The following is an 18,967-nucleotide window of genomic DNA, read 5'->3' as shown; positions in this document are numbered from 1 at the left end:
AAATGAGGCAGCAGGAAAGAGAAAGAAAGGCAGGAAGCTGATGTACCTAACTAAGGGCACCTTCATTTCCAATCAGCACTCCTATGAGTGAAGAGATGCAAGGACTGCTAAATGGTTAATGTTGTCAATTGCACGTTATTTGGGGTCAGCAGGAGCCTGGCCAGGCAAAAGATAACTTGCAGAGTCATTTACCAGCTTCCACCGAGCAGGCTGATTGAAACCAGCTGAGCGGGTGACATCACCGCAAGCGGTTTACTATAAAAAGGGCTAGCTCCGTGAGGTCAGGAAGCAGAAAGAAGCCTGGTGAACAGAAGCCAAGCTGAAGAGGGAAAAGCCAAGGGAAGCTCAGAGGACGAGGAGCTCCTCCAAGCAGAGGCTGTGAGGAGCAATTCCCTCAGAGGCAGCTGTGGAAATAAAAGGTGCAGGGGAAAATTTTTTCATTTAAAGAGCTAGGACAGTCTTCCCTACCAGTACCATCACCAAAGAGAAAGGGAAGCTGAGGGGAGAAACTTAATTGGGCTCTTTCCAGCTCTCAGTGTCTGCAAGTGAACTGGAGTGTAAAACCATCACAGAACTAATACTCACGAAGTCTTTCTCTTGGTGTTTATTAAAGAAGCTCCACAAAAGACAAAGCCCCACCATAGTGGAACTGTAATAGTGCCAAGGATAGACAGAAGCCGCTGTCTTCTTGGAGCAGGTTTTGAGTGTATGGTGGCCAAAGGTAACTGAATCACCCAGATTTGTCACAAACTTTTAGCATTAGTGATTTATTCAAAACTAAAGGTTTAGAGGACCCCAATTTCAAAACGGTGGGTTTTTTTTTTCAAGTTTTTTGTTCACTCCACATGAACTAGAATTCGAAATAGAAAAAAAAATAAGTTGAGCATAATCTGAGGACATGAAAAGAGCATTTTCAAATCTAGAAAAATCAACGGTTTCGGGGGGGGCAATATTTGCTTTAAGTAAGACACCAGGTAAGTATTGAGTGTACTGCTGGTTCACATGCCCTTCTTCCGTGGAAGACGACAGCAGGGAAAGTGTAGACATTAGACCTGGTCAAAGACAAGAACAACAGGAGATCTAGCTCTCTGCAAGCTGATCTGGCAAAGAGAGGCTAGCTGCTACTAACATTTCAATCAACATAGCAAGTCCAAAAAGCCCATCACTGAAGACCATGAGTCAGGCTCAGAGCCTCATAGCTCTACCCTAGCTCCTCTGTATCCCACCCAAGACTGACAGCTTAGTTATATCTATGATTCCGTAAACTAAAAACTATGTTTAAACTGACTGAAAACAAGTGACAGTTTCTTTCTTGGGTGAAGGAAATTTCAAGTGTTCACAGTTGCAGAAGATGGCTGGCCACCACACAGGACAGTCCAGATATGGACATGAGCCAACCCTGTCAGGATAAATATGTGGTGCCTATTTTTTCTTCTATGTTTTTGTCCTTAATGGTCTTAAATCAGGAGACATGAAGATAACTTTCTGGATATCTTGTATGGTATTCCTGGGTACACCGACAGATTTAAGTAGTCGTACTTTAAAACTTCAAAATACATTGACATCACTTCTGGACTCTTCCTTGGGTCCCAACATCATGGATTTTAAAAGACTGAAAAGACCCTATCAAATATCTTAGCTCAACCTCCTACTCTTTTTTAGAACATGAAGATATTAAGAACTAGAAGCTTGTAAGCAGCTTGTTTCTCAGTATCAATTTAATTTGACCTAATCAGTTATTTACTGCAAAATAAATAAGATACCAACTAAAATATAATAAACACACTAACTGCAAATCCCAGTTGCAGAAGAAACAATGCATTCCTACACAGACTCCTTCCTACCCCATTCCCCCCTTTCTTTTCCCATTGATTTTCTAAGGTACATTTGCTATGGTTACCATTGTTTCCAATGTCATAACTCCCATATCTAAAAGGCACAGAAACACTCTGCACTTGTCAAGTAGGGAGCTGGCAAATACATTTTTATTGTCTTCCCTCCCCACTAGAACTTTTATGCTCACACCTTTTTACATGATTAGTCATGAACACAGATTGGGATCTGGAGAGCCGGGATTGGTTGGTTGGGTTTTCAAGTTAAGTAGGGTATAAAGGTACGGGATATTGTTGCTGCTGCTGCTGTTCTTGTTCTTGCTCTTCTTGTTGTTGCCCCCACCAGTGGCTTTTAAACAAACATTAACCAATCATCACTTAAAATATGTGGAGTTGAAGGTCATCCTAATCACCAATAGACTCTAACATACTAAGACTTGATATTTCAGCAGCTTCATAAAGCAACAAGTTATTCTTAATCACAGAAACCAAGATACTAAAGAAAAGGAGCCACGTACACAAACCTCCAACAGTACAAGCAGACGAGCACCCTGACACTGCCTACCCTCACTCCATGTCTCAAACACATTGTGCGATCATCCACCAGGCCCCTTCTGTCTAAACACAGAATTCAAGAGCCATACAATGCTCACCTGACATAAAGGATTCTCTTGAAGACAGTCTCATATTTTACTTCCTTACATAAAGTCAAATGTGTCAAGGCTGAGGAGGTAATGATTGACCCAAAGCCCCTTCCACTAAAGGTCAACCATTCAGCTGCCCCTGGCCCTTACAGATTTGTTTCCAATACGACTAGTTGATGGACAGAGTACAACAATTCTAAGCTCACATTCTACCGCTTCTTGTGCAGTTATTCTTCATACTTCTAAACAAGCAAGGTTTTCCCTCATTGGACCACGCCACTCAAACTAGTTTCCTAAAGCTGCAGAAACAAAGTTTCACTAATACTGTTTCACTGTAGCAAGAAGACCTAGGTGCCAGTCTTTCCTACCAGTCTTGGGGGATATACCTCTCCAAGATGGTCAGACCTGAGCATGCAGAGGTGCTGAACTCACCAGGCCAGCTTCTGTAGCTCTGACTCATAAGATCAGTCAATGAGGGCTGAGTCACCACAAGGCAAGCCCAAGGAGTACAGACCAAGAAGCTCCAAGCATTCCATAAATGTTCTGGCCACAACAAAGGCAAAACAGAAAAAAACAGCAACATTTCTAATATCTATACTACATTCTAGGAGCCTGTGTTCTTTAGAAGAAACATAATAGCAATAAATACATCTCAAGTCAGTAGATGCAGATGCCAGTGAGTCTTGGAAGAGGTTTGACTTAGACACCGACTCCTTTTGCAAGCACCAGGGACAGAAACACAAATTATTTAGGTCATAAAATTTTACACCTGGATAAAATTACTCTATTGAAAATTTACCAAGAAGTTAAGGAGACCATGCCATCTTGAGAATGAAGGTTATGAATTACTGTCACATAATGAAATGCACTGAGAACAAAAAAAAAAAAAAAAAAAAAAAAAAAAAAAAAAAAAAAAACTTGCCACTGAAGGGACTCTCTCATCAAATTCTGAGCTTGTGCTACCCGTGTCTTCCTTTCATCCAGGAACATAAATACCACTACTGTCTACTGTATGTGTTCAAATTTGGCCAGGAATTATCTTAATCATTACACCAAAATTTATTACTGAAACCAAAGCCATAAAGAAGTAAATTTTGGCAGCTGGGGGGTGCAGGGTAGCCTGGTCCTTTAACAAGGTCTGGGAAAGTGGGTCAGCTGTCACCTGTGGCAGGACTCAGCCTTTCACAGTGCCTAAGCAGCAGTGGGGAATCAGGTTTCAACAGCTGGGACTTGAAACTTCAGACTTTCAAATGACAACTTTTCGCCTAGCAGAAAACACATGCAGAACAGCAGGTTTGTGTGTGGCTCTCCGTAGATCATCTTAGTACGTCATTTCTCTCAAGAGGAAAAAAAGAAATAGTACTATCAGGAAAATTCATGCAAAATACTCGATGTTTAAATATTAAATTAAAGGGCTATTCTCAAATCTATTTCATGTCTCAAACAAGCCAAATAACATGAGAGAAACAACTGGAAAGTCACTCGAAACTGGAAAGGCACACGAAAAGAAACCTAATAGGCCCGAGTTTTCCACCATTTAACCTTTTTAAAATTGATGTGGGGAAAATGCCTTACTTCAGTAAGTTGGTCCAAAGGCAAACACGAAAGCATCATTGCTAGTTAAAAGCTGCTAACTTCCATGCAATTTCAAAAGCTTCAAACGAAAAGGGAATCTTAACCTGATTCCTGCTACGTATAGTTCTTCCTTCCGTAACCTTGAAATGGAAGGCAGGCAGGTGGAAGGACCCCTCAAGACCTCAAGGTGTCCTTTGCTCTGCCTGCTTAAAGTTACCCCAGCAACCAAAGAGAAGCCCAAGTCACCCAAGGATACAAACCATAGGGTCCAGCCACAGTGAGGCCTGCCCTCAACCAAGAAGACTGAAGTACAAGAATGTAGACCACAAGGGCTACTGCAATACCCTCCTCTGACAGACCAAATTAATAAATCCCTAAAACAACCCAGTGTTTTACAGAACTACCAAAGTGAACACGTTATCAGGTGTCCCAGGGGAAGGCATGCATCACTTGGTTATATGGTTTATACAAGAGAGCCGTTCATTTCACAGAGGCAAAATAAATACTGGGTACAGTGATGTCACTATAAGTATAACGGAAAATAAGGAAATCGTCGTTTTCAAGTGTTTTAAGGTTTTAGATACAAACCAATTCGTAAATAAAAATTGGAAGCAGGGAGGGGAAGGGGGGTGGAGGAGCTTGAAATCAAAATAGTGCTCCCAAGAGTAGAAATAAGCATGCTATCAGGACAGCATGGCCATATTGCTGCAGCACTAAAAAAATACTGCCTGTGTGTTTAAAAAAAAAAATTAAGGAAGCAGCTGTCTAAATATTTTAGCTGTTCCCCCCAAAAATGTTTATGCATTGTTCTGAGGATAGAAATGACAGAAGATCAGGCAGAGTTTAAATCCAGAACACACACACACACACACACACACACACACACACACACACACACACATACACATAAACACGCACGCACGCACACAGACCAATGTCTCCTGAGTCCCCATCCCTCCCCTTTGCATCGGGGGCATTTCCTCCATGTGGAAGCAGGATGGGAGTTCTGAACTGAAGGTCCCCAGCAACACCTGTCACTGCAGGACTTACCTGCCAGTCAACTAAAAACAAGCTATAACACTGACCTGATATAGGTGTCTGTGTAAATCCAATGTGCACACGATGCCACCATTACTAAAATCCATCGTTTCAGTGAAACGTGAAATGAAATTGACAACCAAATAGTTTCAAATCTAAAATGTCCACCAAGTTCTCACGGCGCCCTTCCCCTTCCATTAAAACACAAAGGGCCGCGCAGCTGCAGACCCAGTTTGCTGGCCTGGTGTCTCTCACCTGACATTTGCCATCCACCATGCTATCTGGACCCTATTTCACAGTTATTTCCATCACTGAATTCCATAAGAGTCCTGAATTTTAAGAGCTATTTATTAACCCATTTGCTTGCTTCGAGGCTGCCTTCTTAATAGATTTGAGATGTACTCACTCCTACTGGAGGTACACCACCAAGATTTTCAGTATACCATTCTTAGATATTGAGACTATTTCTTTCTCTTTTTTTCCTTCTGTGGCTTAAACGTGCAATCATTCTCTTCCTGTAATAAAGTACCTTTTTCTCAATCCAACAGTTCCTTCATGATTAATTCTCAGGTGGGTCCGTAAATCAAAAAGTTGCAAACGTTTTTAGAAACTAGACTGCTGCTAGACTTCAGTCTCACAGCGGCAGAGCTCATGTTCTAGGTTCTTTTTCAAACGCGTCTTTGGAGAAGGGGGAAGAGGCCATGGTGGCCTTGTGGAAGTTAAAAGACAACGTGCAGAAGATGACGCTTGCTCCACCACACAAGTGCCAGGAATCACACTAAGGTGACCAGGGTTGGCAGCAAGTGCCTTTACCTACATAGTTATTTCCCTGGCCCAAGAGTCCAGTTTTAAACAAACAAAAAAAAAAACAAAAAACCTTTTTAGAATCAAAATAAATAAATAAAAGTACCCTGAGATAAATTTCAAATATTTACCTATTTATCTTTCAGAATATAGAGGAAAATCAACATTCCCCTGGCTGCTCAGGCTGCTCAGGTCTCTTTGTGGCTGCTTCCCCTCTGCACCCACCTCTGCTTTCACACGAGCATGTGCCTGTGGATATAAATGCCTCTGCAATACTTCTCATGATTAAAAAACAAAACAACAAAACAAAACAAACAAGTAAACCAAAAACCAATCTTTCCCTGTCGTCAGCTCTGCACTCATAATGCACCTGCTGGGAAGGTCTCCTTCAGACACCATGTGATCCCCACGTAAATTACATTTAGCCATGTCACCAGGACTCTGTAACTCTCAACTACCCACCAATCACATAGAACCAGAAACAAAGGGTAAGCCATGGAATGTGGTGCCAGGAATACACCAGCCATTCACCAATACTCAGGACTGTATAACGCCAACACTGTGGCAGGTAGATGACCTGAAGGTTTAAAAAAAAAAAAAAAGGGTGGCAGGAGTCAACAGAAATCTATGATACTTGCCAACAAAGGAAAGCAAAAGAAAGTTGGTAGCAAAAAAATCTTGGAGATGGTGATTTCTCTAACATATACCATGTTTCTAGTTTGATAAGTCCTAAGACACCTTGGGAGGAAGATAGTATCTGTTAACTCTTCACTCATTTTGCTACCCAGCCTTGGTCTAGTCCCAAGCACTTACTTTGGAGACCCACATCTCTGCCGGTGGTAACCATGAATCTGAGATGGAATTGCCACCTCTCCCAAGTTTCTGTCCCCATGGAGATGTCTTAGTTTTAGTGCTTGTTAAAGTACCATTTGTTGTTGTCTATGCATTGAATATGTGTGCCCCTGCATGAGTGTACGAGACGGCAAAGGATAGTATCTTTATTCTTTCTTCGTGTCAATAAATATTTACTGAATACCTACATTTATTAAGGATGAGGAAGTAACAGAAAGAGGCAAAAGTGTGCTCACCCGTGAGGTTTCCTGCCAACAACATGGCATGGTAGAAGGGTTTAAGCTTCACTGCAAAAGCAGGAAGAAATAGTGAAAGTGCCAGCATGTGGGCCATTTTTATCCATCCCATCCACAGAACCTAGGTGAGGCAGTCAGGAAACATCCTGGGCTTACAGGATGTGGACAGAACAGCAGAAGTCATATCCCTAATACAGTCCTCCAGAGGCTGAAAAGGCCGGCAAGCTCTATCATATAGAGTTGTGAGTGGGAAGGCCTGTGGCTCCCACTGGCACTTTGCTATGAGAACAAAGCTGTGGGGAAAAGGAAGGTGGAGCCCAAGGTAGCAGAATGACCAGAACTGCCTGAACCACTGGACTGACTCCAACCACGCCCAACATCTGTGCATGGTGAGCTACCTGGTGACTTATGAGCAGCTAAATCAACTAAGTCAGTCCCAGACAAGTTGAGGAGACCTTCTGCTTTATTCCACTAACATGAGTTCTCCTGGGGGCTATTTCTTCTGAATAGCAGGGTATCATTGTATTTATCATTTAATCCACTCTATCCTGCAACCTGATAGGTCTGCATCTCCACATAATCTCATCTGTTATATAAATTTAATTCCAATGGTCTTCCTAAGATGCCAAAATCACAAGTGGTATCCCATTGGGCAAGCCCTAGACTATTTCCCCTATTATCCAAATAGCTTTTATTAATAGAGGACCTTAACCTCTGCTGTCTCTCAATCCACATATATATCTCTGTCTGGTTTACACAGCACTTAACTATTAATCCATACAGTCATTAGCACAGCCAATGCTCAGCAGGCATTAAGAATAATAGAAACAAGATAGTAATACTACAGGACATTTCAAAGGCAAGGGAAATGCTAGCAGACATACCCTCAATAGCAAGTACAGGATAACGGTTACTGACCAGGGTGATGTGTAGATTGTGGTGGCATACTGAGCAGCATCATTATATCAGGACTTGTGAGTGAAGTGGTCCACGAGTCTACTTACCTCCCCAAGCCTCACATATGCCATCAAGTTATTGTCCTATGACATAAACAGCCCCCAGAGTGTATACTTTGTGATGGCAAAGATGTACTCAGTAATTGTTTAATGGCTTCCAAGAATTCTAGCCTACATCTCCTATAAGGGTTTATTAAATTCTGTTATGAATGTTTTGTAATGGAACTCTGGGAGTAGATCATAAATGCTATTTATTTATGGCTCTTAAGATTCACTGTGTCCTCACAGACTCCTTATTTTTCTTATCAGTTCTGACAACTTAAAGTTCAGCCAAGTGCAAATCCAGACATCCTTCAGTACCTGCATCTCTCTGACAGCATCAAGACATATGGCCTCTAAGCCAGCTCTCCTTTCTGGGCGCTCCTTTGATTTCACTAATGGGAGTTCTCATAGAGTTGCGTGTTTGAGAGTGACAAACAGGCACTATTATACTGAGGAAATGATTTAGGAACAGAATTCCTATTGCCACAATCAGACTGTTGTCGATTTATTTGTTTAAGTTAAAAGAGACATATGAACCAAATAGAGCCAAGTAAAGCCTTGGGTTTTAGGATAGATGAAACAGGTAACGAACATGAAAGCTAACAAACAAATACAACTCATGAGGTAGGAGAGGGGCCATATGTTCTTAAAGGAAGGATTAGCATTGAGAGCTGATGCCAAGCAACTTAAAGGGAAGAAAAAAATGGTTTTCTCCCATGATAAATGACTTTAATTTGTACTGGACATTTCTTTTTTTCCCCAAAAGATAATATCGTACACAGCATTATATGTTATAAATTTGTAAAACCTTTTATTAAATATGTATTTATAGGCTTTCAATTATGTTTGAAAAAAATCAGCCCACAAACCATCCTGTTGAAATCTCATCCATTGTTTCAAAATGTTAGATTAAAATTTTGGTCCTCTGCTATTTTGAAAAGGCATGATTGGCGATGTTGGCACTGAAGCTGCCCTAGAAACAACCCACACTTACCAGGTGGCCTCTGGAAAAGTTCATCCTGATGCTCACAGAGGGGGTCATCCTGATGCTCACAGAGGGGGTCTTTTGGGGGCAGCACAGCCTTCCATTCCCTGGACTGTAACCCACCACCCGACCAAGCAAGTGCTACCCAATGAACCTTCCTGAGCCTCCCTTTCCAGGAAGAGCAGCTACTGACCGCTGGAACCCAGCAGAGGGCTGGAGACAAGCACAGGAGCTTCGTCCCGCAAGCTCCCATGCCCAGCCGTAGCTTCTGTTGCTAAAGCACAGGGTCACTTCCTCTAGGCTTGTTCCTACTGGAGCACAGTGCTGCACAGCTCCAGCACCAGGAAGAGGCAGCTGTTCCCATTTGTGAACATATTCCCATTGAATGTGATGGAAGACTCCATTCACAGGTCGACAATCCTCCATCTCTACCACCTTGCGCAGCCCACTCCTCTCCACAGAACCAAGGACTTCTTCAGTCTTTCAGCCACATTTGTTTCATGTCTCCCTATAGTTTTGCTACCATTGATGATTTATTTTCTGTCTCTCCTGATCCTGGAGGGCAGGGACAATGCCTGTATTCCCCAACAAAAGCACTAGGTCTTGCAAGCACCTAAGGCTTTCTATAAGTGTAAGAAAAATGAAAGAACATTTTGCAAGCTTGCCAACCAAAGTAACAGAGCTAAAACAACGATCTGTTCTCCTAGTTCACCAGACACAATAATCATGACCTGAGGGACAATGACATCTTGAAGCATCTATATATATATATTGAGGTGCCAAAGGAGAGTGCTTCTAGAGGAGGCGAGGGGGCTAGAGAGGTACACACACTTACGACAAAGTACTATATAGGATGAGAGAGCTTACAAAAAGGAATCTCTGGACTCTTTCCCTTCCAATGTTAGTACAGGCTGCCATCAACACAGCACACAATAATGAACGGCCATGAATCACATGACCTATAAAGCCCCGTTTAGCTCTCACAACAAACTGTATAGTTTACCAAACATATGTTTTCTCAAGAGTACTACAATATTACAACTTTATCCCTAAATGCTAAATGGATTTATGTCTTATCTGTAGCTAATTTGATCATTTACTTCATTGATGCTTATATACAAAGCCCTCTCATACTATATAGTCTCAGAGTCGGCTCTGTGAATTCTTGGTGGAAATAACCATGAAACATGGCAAAGGGATAAGGGTGGAGCCCTTCGCCTGGGGCAGGGCTTCGCGGTCCCCACACTGTTGCATGGGCCTGATGAATGCCTTGCTGTATCAGTTTCATGGGTGTTGTAAGAGACTTAGTAGTGTATCTAGTCCTTACTCACTCAGCTCCAATAGCTGACAACCACTGCCCAAGGCATCTCAACTCCTGCCCTGGAAACCACTCGAGGAATAACTTTAAAAACATGTCACAGCGGCTCATAACACAAAATATACCTGAGGGTAATCGCTATACACACATGAACAATGATCCAAACAGGCATCACTTTAGAAATGGGCTGCTTGTCTTAAAGAATAGCCACTCCTGTTAGTGGTTGTATAAGTAATCAAGCTAATGGGCTTTCTCAAAAAAAAAAAAAAAAGGAAAACAGAAAAGAAAGGAAAGAAAGAAAAAGAAAAGAAAAAACAAGTATCTATCTGCTTTCTAAGTTTTGCAACATAAAGCTTATTGGCGAGGTCAAGTCTTGCCCTATCCTAGGTTACTCCATGTTGTGGAAAACAATGGCGTTTCAAACTGCCTCACCTTGAGATGCATCATTTTCAAGCAGGCTTTCCCTGCATTTAGGAGAATGCAAGATGTCTGTGCATCTGGATGGATTCCTGAACAGCACCATCTGCCCAGCTCCACCCACACAGCAAAGACTGACAAGTTACTTATTCCTGGGAGTAGGAAGGGGACACTTTATCAATTCATTGTTGTGAACTGAGGAGAGACATATGGGTGTATTAAAATCAGGGAGTCATGAGAACTTTTCCCACACCACAGATCAAGAAAATGATATAATCAACCCATCCAGACCACATAAAGTGAACACTTAGTACGGCAACAGTGATAGTCCCAAGCAACATATCATCTGATCCAGTATATGCATCAAGGACCAATGGGCAGAGAACTCAAAGACTGTCTGGGGGCTTCAGCTTGGCTTTGCCCCACTGCTGACATGCCTACTCAAATTGCTATCATCTGCTCATCATCCTGTCCACCCATATGGACCGCTTGTTCAACAACTCATTGGTCTAGACACAGTCCTGACTTGCTGTCTCAGGCTTAGACCTAACTCAGTAGCTCTGTTTAAGTCTGTGACTCTCAGCAGCAGCAACCAGAGCAGTGCCCTTCCAAAGACCTCCAGTTGGTTGAGTGTCTATCTCAGCACTACACACTCTTTGCATTTCTACTAGTTTTCTCAGCTCTGTCTTCTCAGGCCTTTGTAATCTTTCTGTAACTTACATATATACATAAGACAGTAGGTAGTTAAATAGAGGTATATTTACTACGTTATGTATAATATGGGATCCTGGAATTGGTAATAATTCCTAGCATAGTAGTAATTAATTAAAATAATGCCAATGATAACAACAACAAAAATAGTGATAGGAAAGAAGAAGAAGGAGAGGGAGAGGGAGAGGGAGAGGGAGAGGGAGAGGGAGAGGGAGAGGGAGAGGGAGAGGGAGAGGGAGAGGGAGAGGGAGAAGAAGAAGAAGAAGAAGAAGAAGAAGAAGAAGAAGAAGAAGAAGAAGAAGAAGAAGAACAACAACAACAACAACAACAACAACAACAACAACAACAACAACAACTTGTGTTTGTCTTGACCAGAGCTATCATGGAAAGCAGTCATATTTGGCAAACCAATGTCATCAAAACAAACATATTTAAACTTTTATCATTACTTGGTAAATTCTTAAACTTTGAAAAGACACTAATGTATTCCCCGTGTTTCTGATAGCTCATAACACTTACCAAAGAGGAGCCCCTCCAAGATAGGGACATGCATGCCTTGAAACATCAGGGATTATTAAATAATATTTCCTGAATTTTTCTTTTGGAAAATTGGAGACCCTCACTCAGAATATGATGACAGAGCTCACCACTTCAGACCACCTCTAGACAGACAGAGACTACTCCTTTGCTGGAATTACCTCCCTGCAAACTTTTCTCCTCGGAATCCAAGTTATAGCATGTGGCTGTCAACACTAATACATCTAACTAGACAAATTAGCAAATCCACAAATAAGTTTTTCAGTGCAAACACTTACTACTGTAATGACTTAAAGATGTTTCCACCCCTTTCTGTGAGCTCTCCCCTGTACTGGTTTGAATCCCAGAACTGTGAAAGAAGATTTGTGTCTCCAGCAGGTTTAACAGTAAAGATACCTTTAGTTTAAGCAGGTCTGACAGCAGAAAGACACCTTCAGTTTCAACGGATGAGACCCAACACGTTTTTGCAACTGTAAGATTTCAGAATGCATCCTTCTCCCTAAGTCTCCTTTTCTAAATGACTTGGAAACAAGCAAGAGTTACATTTTATCTACATTTCTGAATGGAAACTTGCCTTTTATGATAAAGGAAACACATTGTTAACCTTTAGAAAACATGTCTGTACATTTAAATATGGTGGAATAAGAACTATATCCTAAGCTTTGTAATAGAATTTTTTTCAAATAATTTTCAATTTCAGAAACCTTTAATTCACTTAAATTTTTATCTCTCATTCACAATGGAAGATGGAAGTTTGTAACTTCCTACTGGGTCCACTTTATTTAAATAAATACAGGCATTCCACATCTATAGATTGTCAGGTTTGTGACTCACCTAAGGCCTAGCATCATTCACATCTCTCCAAATGGCTACCTTCGGTTTGTTTCCCTTTGGTTTTGGTTTTGTTTTGTTTTGCTGCTAAACTATTATATGAGAGAAGTAAAAACAAATCAAAATATTATGTCTACCGCATCACATGATCTCATAAGCCAATTTATTATTTTTGCTTTGTGGTAACAGCTTCAAAACCCATCAGAGAGTAAACAAAATAACAAGTACATATTCTCTTTAGAGATAAAAATCTTCGCTGTTCCCTGAACATTGCCAGCATGTACTTTGATTTAAAAGCCTGGGGACAAGCTGATTTTCCTGGAGATTTCAACCTAACTCCTCTTTCCATTTCTCAATCTTGTATTCAAAATCAGGCAAGGACTTTGAAGGCTCAGTACTATAGTTTAACAAAGGCTGATGTTTGCCTGTCCCCAAGTATCAATGACACAAGTGTAAAGCCACACATCAAGAAGACAGGAGAATTAATTAGAGTGAAGGTTGGTCAAGGGCTCCTGGTAAACACTTCAAATCTTCAAAGCATGTATCTGAAGAAAAGAAAAAATGAGGAAGATGTCCTGAATTTAAATAAGAATGTGCTCCTATAAATTAAAACAGAACTTCTAAAAAGTGTTAATATGTTCAATTGGATGCAACATCATCCTAGGAACTTACATTTTTCAAATCCCAGTATAACTGGCTAAAAGACAGTAGTAAGTGAAATCCTTTCCTTATTTCTTGTTCTTTAAAAAAAAATTAATGTCTAGTTTTGTGTGCATGAGCGCTCTCTCTGAAATAAGTCTACACCATGTTTGTATGTTGTGAGTGTGAAAGTCAGAAGACAGAGTCAGAGCCTCTAAGCCTGGAGTTATAGATGTTGCGAGCCACCATGAGGGTGCTGGGAATCAAACATGAATCAATCCTCTGCAGAAGCAGTGAGTGCTCGGAATCAGTAAGCCCTCACTCCAGGCCCTGTCTGCCCTTTAAATGACTATCTTCCTGTTACATGGGTCTGACGAGTTTAGCTGTACTCTGCTCTCTACTGTTTCTGTAGCCAGAGCACACTGCTGATGCAAAGCTGGGGGACCAGGATTCAGGAACCAGCTCTGAAGTTCAATCGCTCTGTTCCCATTTAATTGTGTAGCCTGTACCAAATGACTCCTCCAACTTTCTCTGCTGAGATACATGCATGTCCAACCTGAAAACAGGGCCGAATACACATAAGTATAGAAATAAATACAGTGCAATACAAAATCATAAACTTAGGTAGAACATGATGGCATTTGCAGCCAATGTCATTAAAAACTGAAAACTCGGGCTTCTCTTACAGTAAACTAAAGTAAGTCAACCATATGTTTAGTCCATTCATTACTAATTGTAATTGTAGTAACTGTCAATAGCATACATAGCACAAATGCAAATGGTTGGATGGATGGATTCATGTATGAGGTGGGCAGATAACAGAAAAATCATAAATTTATAATTAAATTTTACACATCAGAATTTTTTACTTGTAACCATTGCTTTGAAATAATGAAAGGTGCTTGTGTTTTATAACACCACACTATATTGCACATGTAGTAATGCTGCCACATAAATGAACTATAAATTAATTTAACTTTGACCACAAGAAGTCTCCTTTTTTCCTTTTCTTTTCCTTTTTTTTTTGGTTTTCTTTGTTTTATCACTGTGATCAGCCACATTTGCACGAGCTTCACCATATCATCAAGACCTGGAGAATGTGGCTTCATGGCAGAGCATTTGCCTAGTAGACATGAGACCCTGGATCCAGCCCCCCAGGACAGTAAAGCAAAAATGAATAAATGATCACACTGGTGTCTACACAGTCCTACAGTTGATGAATTAGAATATTTGCAGTCCTCTCGTTAGAAGACTTACATTTGCCCAGATTAATGACTGGCACTGAGCCTGCAAATCTGATAAAGATAATGGTCGTTGCCTTGCAAAACCGGAAGAAACAAAGTAAAGTAAATAAATGTAACAGGCGATGACAGTGAATACAGTCTATACAAGTCATTTGGGTCATAAGAATCAAAGACGCTAAACTATCACCCCACTGGGTGATATCTAACAATCTAACTAGCAAAGATCAATCTACATACAGATTAAAGTTTGCAAGCTGTCAAGTCAAACTGAGAGTCTATAGTTTGTATTCTCTGTATCTAGGAAATGTGAACCACGGTAGCATTGTAAAACATTGGAAAGGTTATACAAGATCAGTCAGAAAACATGTTTGGATCAGAGACTCGCAAAGCCTTACCTCTTTCCTGGGGATTTCCTGACAAAGGGCAAGATCAGCTCAAAATGTAAACTGTGGTGACAGTCACGGTCTACTGGTGAGAGAGAAACGGTCATGGAGACGGGTCAGTTGTTCTTTTCTCACATAATTCTGAAAATCACTATAAGGCTCATCTAATCATTTCACATGATGCTCTTAAATGTTACTCCGGATTATACTGTCTGCGGGCTTCCCCAAAAAGAATGGATCCCTGGATAACTGAGTCCTCCAGGGACAAGATTAGCACTGCACCTATCACTAACTATTGAGGAAAAGAAAAAAAGTATTAACTTTAAAACGCCATTTTTAGTGTTTTGTTCTGTATAGTGGACCAGGGATAGGAAGGCTCTATCTGATTCTGAGAAGATCAGACAGGAGAGGCTTGGAAAAAAATAAAGAAATAAGGATTTTTTTCCAACTGAAAAACAAACAAATAAATAAATAATTTTGATAAACAATTTAAGACACTAAGATTTTACTTTTAAAACATTTCAAACATTGTGTTACCACCATCCAAGACAATGTACTCTCAGATGCCAACAAGCTGAACATTCTGCAAAAATATATACTTATATTCAAATAGTTTTATATAAAGTAAGTCTTACACACATACACACAACCTCTAATGTCACATAAAGCATCAACAGTTTTTAAGTGTCCAAGGTTTACTGAAACTGCAAAAACCTGACTGATGTAATAACATCAACATCCAATAACAACACAACATTCGCTGCTTCCTATCAGGCCATCCATATCACATATCACAATAAAGTTGTGAGCCACGAGACCAAGTGAAGACCATTTGAGACCCAAGTAACACAGCTAAAGGCAAGGCAACACCGTGGATGTCCTTCTAGAACGCCCCCACTCTTTAAAGAGCATTATTGTACACACCTTACATAGTGCTCTCTCTTTACGCCGAGTTGGATTTTTAAAAGCAGTGTTAATATTTTAAAGTCATATGTGAAACCAAAGGCAATTATCAATCATCAAATTAAAATAAAACAATGTAAATTAATAAACATTTGCTGAGCTCAAGGTCCATTTAATTTAGTTTGGGCAATATCTTCTCTTTCAGCTCCAAAGATGCACAACTGTAAGGCTTTTCTTCGAAAGAGAAATTTCACTGGTAAATGGTAAATGCTCCCCAGACCTAGGAATCAAACGCTGTTGCCTGCCTCAGAGTAAGGAAATGTTAAGTCAAGTCTATAAATGCTTGAGTCTAAACCAAGGACATTAATTTACTCAGTTGTTTGTGCCAGAAACATTTCCTGAGACCTTGCCGAGATAAGGTAGCAGCTCTGTCATTAACTAACTGTGCAGCCACTGTCACTGAGTGACAGGTCAGTCACTCAGTTTGATCCTCTTTAAATGTCGACGTATCCTCATCTTGAGGGTACTGACTGGCATCAACACTCTAAGAAAATCAAGCTGCAGTGGTAAGTCATCATAAGGATTTTAGTATCAGATAAATCAGAAGAAATGAGGGTCAGCTTTCTAATTAGCATAAATCAGCTGTATAGCAAGAGCTACAGCTGTCAAAGCTATCATCCACATGCCCAAGAAAACACCCATTGCTTGATTTTCTGGATCTTGGTCAGTTACGTTAATTACAGTGATTATTTCAAGCTCCATCCATTCACATTTCAAAAATATTTTTTAGAAACTTATTTATGGTGTGTGTGTGTGTGTGTGTGTGTGCGTACCCCATAGTATGCACTCATGTTAAAAAGAGAGGCCAAATTTCTGGAGGTGGTCTTCCCCTTCAACCATGTGGATCAAAGGGCTGCCAAGCTTTGTCCCAACTGCCTTTATCTAATGAGCCACTTCACCAGCCCTGTTTGCTGGTTTGCCTAGCACTATGCTGTCTTCTGTAAGTAGAAGTATCTTCTTGTGACTAAACGTGTGCAGCTCACTTGAAGGGTTTGCAGACACCTTCACTGGGATATTGTAATAATCCTTTCCTAGATTTTACTCCTTAGACTGTCTTTGATTTTACTTACACGGCTAATTACATTTAAGACTGCCCACTGAATGATTTGATGGCTCTCCTGTTATTGCAGTGTTTGGTCACTTGAGGAGACTTCCCAGTGTACTGGGCCTTGCTTCCCCAACTCTGCCTCTTTCTGTGCAGACCAGGGCCTTGGTTTGCAGATGTTAACTCCTAGTACAAGGTCAACACTCCACTTTAGTTTCAGTTTCATTTCCACTAATGAAGACTTTTTTTTTCTTATTTATGGCTTTTAAAATTAATGCAATAAAAATCTGAAAGGAAAACATTGCCTTAAGTACAGGTTTGCTCATCTAAATTCTTCATGCTATGACTTGAAACATTTAAAAGTGAAATGTGTCCACATATCTAGCAGGCTTTAACTAAAAACTTTCAACTAACTTAGTTATTCAACAGGTTCTACAATCTGCATTCAATTACTTAATTTTACTAGCACAAGAAAGAATATAAAAGCACAGTTTCTATCGCGACCTTACATTTTGTAACTAGGGAAACAAATTTTAAAATGCCTAATAAATGTTCCTTAGTTTTATATGCCACAATTTATATAAGGCTGCCTAACTTTTAAACAAACCAGTTAGTCTGACCCAATTTAAAGAAAAACATTGAGGCTATTGACAGTTAACTGAAATGTCAAGCCACTTAAGAAGAAAGCTATTAGTAAAACAAGGGTGAGCTTATTAGCACTTGTGAAAAGCACAATAAATAAACAATGGGGCCCATTCAGAGACCTGAACAGAGACAACAGAAACCAGTTCCCTCCTGGGCAACAGTCTGTTTATTTTATTTGCTTATCAGATATCAGAGCAAATGATCCCATAGGCTTCGACTGGCTTAAAACCATCTCCAGGCTTCCAGGAAGGGACTCTGTGGGTTTCCAACAGGGGGGCTGCTCACAGGATCAGGACAGAACCCTAAAGTATCTGAGGCTATTCAAGGCATCCTTCACTTACCTGCATCTCTAACACGTCCAGTGGTGGTTTTAAGAACAGAGCAGGAAGTAAGGTGCCTTTCCAACAGAACTCTAGAAGCACTAGACAGAAGGTAGTGATATTTTGGAAAAATAGAGCAACTTTGTTTCTCACCTTGGGGAAAGGTATGAAAAGAAAAAAACTGGGCACTCAGTCATAACTGAAGTGTTCTAGAAAACCAACAAGCAACCAAGGCATGCACTGTAAAATGTTCTTTTAATGATGTCATCTAGGGTTAGGCTAACTGATGAAAGTCTCTGTTTCTTTTATAGTATAAACATGCAGAGAAAATTATAAATTCCCCTTTTTCATATAGAAAGAAAAGGTAATGATACTGTTTGAAGAAGATAAAAGACGTGAAATATCATAACTTCCTAGTCAGAGGCTGTTTAGGATTGAACACATTGGCTACAATCCTCTTACTTTAAAAGGGAAGAGCAGCAGGTATTCAAGGGAGGAAGGGCTAATATATCAATAATAAAGGTCTTAACACGGTGTTTCCAGCATCTAACAATAAACTGGGTTTTAATGGTGTATGGATGGTACAACATCAAATGCGTTCCCCCTTGGGGTTTTCTAGGTGCTTTTCATGGCTCTCAAGCGTGACCCCTTCTTCAAAAGATGACGAGATATTGTCCTTCGGTACCTTCAGGTTTCATTGCTGATTAAGTCAAATCATTTCAAAGCTTTACAGGACGCCCTGAGGAGGAGACATGCTGGAATGGCACATTTAATTCCTGAATGTTTGTGTAACCAGACATCCACTAGGGCAGTGGTTCTAAACCGTTCTAATGCTGTGACCCTTTAATATAGTTCCTCCATGTTGTGGTGACCTCCAATCATAAAACCATTTCGTTGCTACTTGTGCCTGTAATTTTGCTACTTTTATAAATAGTGGTGTAAATATCTGA

At 40.4% G+C, this 18,967-nt stretch overlaps 1 protein-coding gene across 6 annotated transcripts in view; it reads right to left on the bottom strand.

The window, feature by feature from the left end:
- The window catches only part of Ppp3ca (protein phosphatase 3, catalytic subunit, alpha isoform), a 268,014-nt gene that overhangs the window by 212,080 nt on the left and 36,967 nt on the right, over positions 1-18,967 (bottom strand). For 2 of the 6 annotated variants that reach the window (XM_030252463.1, XM_030252464.1), the window contains exon 2: positions 15,057-15,129. The exons of the other annotated variants lie outside the window; for them this stretch is intronic. The gene's annotated coding sequence lies outside the window, so the exon portion shown is untranslated. The remainder of the gene's footprint in view (positions 1-15,056; positions 15,130-18,967) is intronic. 6 annotated transcript variants of the gene reach the window in all.

Source organism: Mus musculus, chromosome 3 (assembly GCF_000001635.26).
Source record: "Mus musculus strain C57BL/6J chromosome 3, GRCm38.p6 C57BL/6J".
Taxonomy (NCBI): Eukaryota; Metazoa; Chordata; class Mammalia; order Rodentia; family Muridae; genus Mus; species Mus musculus.
The sequence above is the reverse complement of the archived record's forward strand: the minus strand, read 5'-3'. Positions and strand labels throughout refer to the sequence as shown.